Below are 6,081 nucleotides of genomic sequence, written 5' to 3'. Positions count from 1 at the left end.
ACTTATTTTATTGTGAAAAATCGTCCAACATTTATAAAACATATAATGTCTTTATTTACATCTCTACAACAATCTTAGTGAAAAAGTACGTTCATATTTTTTTCCTTATTCCAATACTTTATAAGACGTGTTACCCGCCTATGACCACGGGGCTCCAACTCAGGGCGAAAGGACTGGGATGACTCACACCTAAGCCACTCGCAGATGACGAGGGGGACTCCTTTACAAGAATTTGGTCATTGTTAGAAAAATCATTCCCACACTCCCACAGGCAATGGGGTACTTCCAAAATATGGCAGCAACTTTGGGCTTCTTCTTTCTTTCCAGTTCTTTCACTCCTTCCACGAGCTCCAACTCCATACAGAGATCATGCAGCTTAGCAAGCTGAAGGGAATGCAATGTGCCCACTATCCTCGACAAGTCACTTATTATGTATTAAAGTGGAACGTAAAATAGATCATCGCCAATTTATGAATAAAAAGGGAGTGGAGAAGGAGTATGTGGAAATAAGGTATATTCTCGAGATAGAAACAATTCAGTACTAAAAGGTAAAAAGATTAAAATCTAAAACCGGGATTATTATCCCACCAATTTAATCAGGGTAAGAAATAAAATACATGATAATATCATCCTTTTCGGACCCAGGATTTAGAGAAGTGCAGACAATGGGTAACGAACCTCAAGCAAGATGACTTTACAACCAAAAAGATTTCGAGAATTTGTTCGAAATCTTCGATAAAGTCTCAACTAAATAATAATTGGTTCCTCCATTTAAAATATTCACTTTTAATTTGATTGAAGCTTTTAATTTTGTAGTATATTTTTTTAAAAGACACTTTTCTTTTCTTTCACGAATGTACTTGGCTGTTAATTTCGGAGGTATGACTTTTGGCGGACAAATGTAACATTTTGTAGGATATTATATCTAAGAAATTACTGAAAAAGTGACCGTTATCACATTTTGAATTTCATTATCTTGTTCTTTGATAATTGTATCCATTGTAGAACAAAAAAATCACCAAAAATCCACTTATTAAGAATTGAAAGGACCAGAAATCAGTTCTACTTTAGCCTCATAAACTTAAGGGTTTGTTAAATGACAATGCTCTCCAACAACCTTTTTATCTCTAAATGTTATCATTCTCTGAAACAGTATGTTTCTTGCATTACATAAAGGGGCATTTCCAATAAGTTTTTAACCCGATTTTTTTTATCAAGTCTGTAAATCTAATTATAATCGTCCACTAACTTTAAATCTCCTCCATTACTTTTTACCAAGTATACCATTATCACTTTTTAACATCATACACCGAGTCACAATGACATATCCTATTATGCATAGGAATGGGATATCCTAATTCATATAATATGAATTGACATGGTCTTTTAGATAGTTTATATCTTTCTTATATTATAGAATTGACCTTTTCTCCCTTTTTGAAGTAGAATGGTGGCATGACCTTCCCTGAGCTGGTGAGGACGCCCCAGACCATGGTGGAGATGGAGTTCTTGGACTTCATCACTTGGGGGACATTGCCCTTCGACTTGGAGATCCATTTCCCATTTTGAGTGTTTCTTATTGCGTTCCATAGTAAATATCTTCTCCTCTGAGAAAATGATGGTGATACCTTTATTGGACGTGTTGAGTATAGAGAGCAGAGTCTTTCATTGGGCCAACCTGTTTCTGTTTCTTAGTCAACAGATGACGCACAGACAACTTGTAGGAGGTCATACCAAGGTCCCCCAATCCCTTTTGGATGGTGCTGAAAGCCACACCCTTCCTCCTGGCCAGTGTTGTCTGATTCAAGGATGGATCAGCGGTCACAATCCTCTTCAGGCCTGTCAGAAACCTAGGAGTAACCTTATGATCATTTCTGCTACCATGTGTGGATCTTTCCTCCTTTTCCTCATTTTTAACAAGAACTTTGTATCCCTCTTTAAATTATGTCCTCGCTTCGTGAAATCCTTTAAAAGTATTCTCCATTTTTTTCCATCTTGGATATATTAAAGAGCAAGCTTCTAGAACACTTAACAACGCCTGTAATCTTTATCAGCATCTAGGAGATCTGACATGAACTGTCTTTTTTTTTGTTATCTACACTGTATATATATATATCTCTCTCTATATGTATATATATATATTTTTTTTTTTTTTTTTTTGGGGGCTGAGGCTTTGTTTTTATAATTTTCTAAAAATTTCTCAAGTTCAAGTTTGTCGAATTACCTTTTTGTTGAGAAAACAAATCCTATAAAAAAATATTTACCCCTACTTCTCGCAAAAAAATAAAATAAATCTACCGCCCCACTGCAGGCTGAGGGTGCAGCTATTCTAAAATTGGAAGTATCCAAATATCTGGTTGTGCTATTTACAATAGACTTTATTATTTCATGGCAACACATGGCAGTCACAGATAGGGTGACCATTTACAAACTTTAGTCTTTTGCCCGGTTATGGTCTCTTTTTATACCCTGTTAGGAGCGTCTTAGGACTTTTTTTATTTATCCACGAATCTTCCAATTTTATGAGTTTAAATATATTGACCTCATAAGTTTGTAGTTCTCTACAGTATATAAGGTAGTAAAAATTTGAAAAAAATTTATAGTGGCTAAGAAACAGGGTTCGGGGGAACTGGGGGTCTTGGCCCTCCAACTTTTTTATAGCCTAAAATTATTATATAAAGCATCATGATATGACAGCTCCTTATTCTTATCACGAGGTCATAACAGTCTCCACTCAAACTTTCTTCAAATTGACAAGGTTGCGATATTAATCCTCGGTTTCTTTCTTTTTTTAATAAAAAAAAACTTACGATTTACAACCCAGGATATTGACCCATTACCCCACCCCCATTTAAAAAAAGAGCCTGGTCTATAAGTCATTTAAAAGGGTAATAATTTTGGTAAGAATAGAAAAGCGTGCAAGGAGAAGAGAAGAAATATTTATGGCATCATTGATTAAATAATATACATCTTCTTCTATCAATCAAAAACGTTATCATTCCTGCCTTTATTATGCAATATTAATATAATATAAGATGCTGATAGTCGATAGAGAACTGAATAAAATGCCTAAAATAACGTCGCCTTCTGTCCTGATTTCTGAAAATGGAGGCCCAGGAATTTGGAAATACTTACCGGCCGAGAAACAGATGGCTTGTCGGATTTGTCGATATAAATGTGCTTTTAGTCCTCCGTCTAGAATTAAACGCCACTCATTATCCTCATCTTAGAGCATGGATATTCATCTAAAAAATCAAGTTAATGATGAATACATCAAGTCAGACTTTAACTTTGATCTCAAAAAGATGTTTATTGCATGTAATATACCCTTATCCATTACTAATCATCCGACGTTCAAAAAAATTATGGAGAAATACACGGGTAAACCTGTCCCTTCCCGAGGAACCATCATTAAATTAATGGAGGATGTTGGTAACGATGGCATCTCCAAAATCAAAGAAAAAGTCAAAGAGAAGAATATTTTTGTTGCTGTCGATGAGACAAAAGATAATCAGGAGCGATTAATCACTGCTTTATTGATTTGTCCTTTGGACGGCTATTTCTTGGGTCGTCAACGTGAAAGACATTAAACTTGCTAATGCCAAGAACATAATAAATTTTGTTGTCGAGAGAATTAAAGTTACTCTTGGAACCGACTTTAATGCTACTCGCCTGAAGGTGCTTATTACGGATGGAGCTTCTTATTGCAAAAAAGCTGGCGAAGACCTAAAAAGATACTACCCTCAGTTTAAACATATTATCTGCGTGGCTCATGGGCTCCATAACGTTGCTGAACTTGCTCGTAAAGAGTTCCCTAGAACAAATGAATTAATATACGAAATCAAAAAATATTTTTTGAACGCTGGACTAAGAAAACAAAGATTCGCTGCTTCTTACCAAATTCCCTTATTCCCAGCTCCAGTCATTACACGTTAGGGAACTTGGTTAAAAGCAGCAACTTACTATTTCAAGCAATTCATATTCATCAGGGAATATTTAAGTAGCCTCCATCAAAAAATGCCTTCTATAATTAAAGCAAAGGAGATTATTACTGACGAATATATTTTTGAAGAGTTGCCCACTATTCATAATAATCTCAATCAAATTTCTGGAGCCATCACAGCCTTAGAAGGACGATTACCCTTACTTATCAGCATTACCATCGTTGGACTGCTACGAAATGATATTAAGCTAGAGCCATTTCGATCTAAATTGACGAACTTCCTATCATAAAATCCAGCTTACAATGAATTACGAGACCTAGCCTGTGTTGAAGATTCAATTTATAGAAATACCCCCATTGTAAATTGTGAAGTTGAGAGAATTTTCAGCATGTTTAGAATCATCCAAACCAAATTACGATCAAAGTTATCAGTAAAAAGTATAAAATATTTACTAATTTCGAAATGGAACTCTGAATTTTGTACCATCTAACAGTAAGTATTCATTTTTTTTAATCTAATCATAAAAAATATGATTCTATTTTAGCTAAAAATATAAAGAATTGTGATACACAACTCATAAAAGGCAAAAACAACTGCTTAAATGGTTCAACAACGGGGGTAGTAGCTTTGGATGGTTCGCAACTAGTTTGTCTGACACTAGTTTCTTCACTTAAAGACTTGGGTATGATCATTAGGTTTTCCAATATTACATAGTCAATAAATATTACTTTTTTGTCACTTAAGGATTAGCTATGGTTCATAAGCTCCAAGAAATGGTGTTCAGAAAACTCATAAAAAGGCAAAAACAACGGCTTAAATGGTCACAACAACGGGTGTAGTTGCATTGGGTGTAGCATTATAATTAGCAATTGTGTGTATCCTTCATGATAATAGTATGTTGTTATACAAGCATAGATAACCGGGGGAAATCTTTTTTTGATGCTGTTAATAAGGAGTAATATCGCCGGACATTACTACATAATTAGCTTATACTCTAAATATTTACGATGTCATGTTAGACAACTACATTATGTCAAGAATGGTTGCCTGAATTGTCTTATCAGCTATATAGGAGTCTTATTTTTATATCTAAGATAAGTAATTAAGGTTTAAAATTTGACTGTATGGATTAACTTTTCTTTTTTAGATAAACATGAAATAAATGAAAGTGAGATTCTAAAAGCTGTTCGTACTAAGATTGGAAGAAGATATGGATTTTAATCTAACATTATTTTATTATTTTATGATTTTGACATTTACTTTATTATTAATAATTATTAAGATCTCATCGGTAGAGATATATCTATCCTGTGCGCAATTGTATATGCAACTTGCACATGAGAAAAAATGGGTGATGATCTTTTTGATTAAACTCCACGTCTGGCTTGTGTTTTGCAACCTAAAGTTATGACATTTAACTGAATTCCGATGTCAGAACAAGAAAATATTATTTGGATCAATCTATTATTTCAATAATCTGTATTTATAATTTATTGTTATTATTAGTTATATAATTATAATTCTTAAATATTGTATATTTAACATAAATGTATGATGGTTTATTTTTTAGTATATAGATTATATTTAATTTAAGCCTTCTTTTTTAAACTTGGATCTTCAAATATATTTCGAAATACTCTACTTTGTCGTTTCATTAGTTATTATTCTGAGAATATGCTTCATAATGAACTGCAATTTCATGGAGTGTGACGTTTTCAAATCTACTGTAACGGATAAAAAAAGTCAATTATCTTTATTGAACATTTTTCTAATAGATACTTTCGTTATACCCTCAAAAAAAAAAAAAATCATTATTAAGCAGGTAGCTGATAATCACATCAGTATTTTAAACAATGATACCATCAGTATTTCTACCCCCTTCTCCTTGTACGTGTTTTTCTTTACAGGATTATCAACTTTGGTGATGGGTTAGAAAGAAGCAATGGATTTACCAATATAAAGTTCCAAGAATTTTTATAAGATTTGGATGATTATCAAAGAGGTTGAACATTGCAGGAGGCATGTTTGAGAACCAATTACTCCATTGACATCTGAATACTTAGTAATTAAGTTATTATTAAAGGTTGATTGACCATAATTATTTCATATTTTGATATATCAAAGCATAATCAATTAG

General features: G+C 33.3%; 1 long non-coding RNA gene across 1 annotated transcript; it reads left to right on the top strand.

The window, feature by feature from the left end:
• Positions 1–4,551: 4,551 nt before the first annotated feature.
• Positions 4,552–5,492, top strand: LOC139907540 (uncharacterized). Its single transcript, XR_011784223.1, has 2 exons — positions 4,552–4,626; positions 4,689–5,492. It is a non-coding gene; the product is annotated as an uncharacterized lncRNA (long non-coding RNA).
• Positions 5,493–6,081: the final 589 nt, after the last annotated feature.

The sequence above is a fragment of the Lepeophtheirus salmonis genome, unplaced genomic scaffold (genome assembly GCF_016086655.4).
Source record: "Lepeophtheirus salmonis unplaced genomic scaffold, UVic_Lsal_1.4 unplaced_contig_6411_pilon, whole genome shotgun sequence".
NCBI lineage: Eukaryota > Metazoa > Arthropoda > Copepoda > Siphonostomatoida > Caligidae > Lepeophtheirus > Lepeophtheirus salmonis.
Note: the sequence above shows the minus strand (reverse complement) of the source record. Positions and strands in the feature narration are given on the sequence as shown.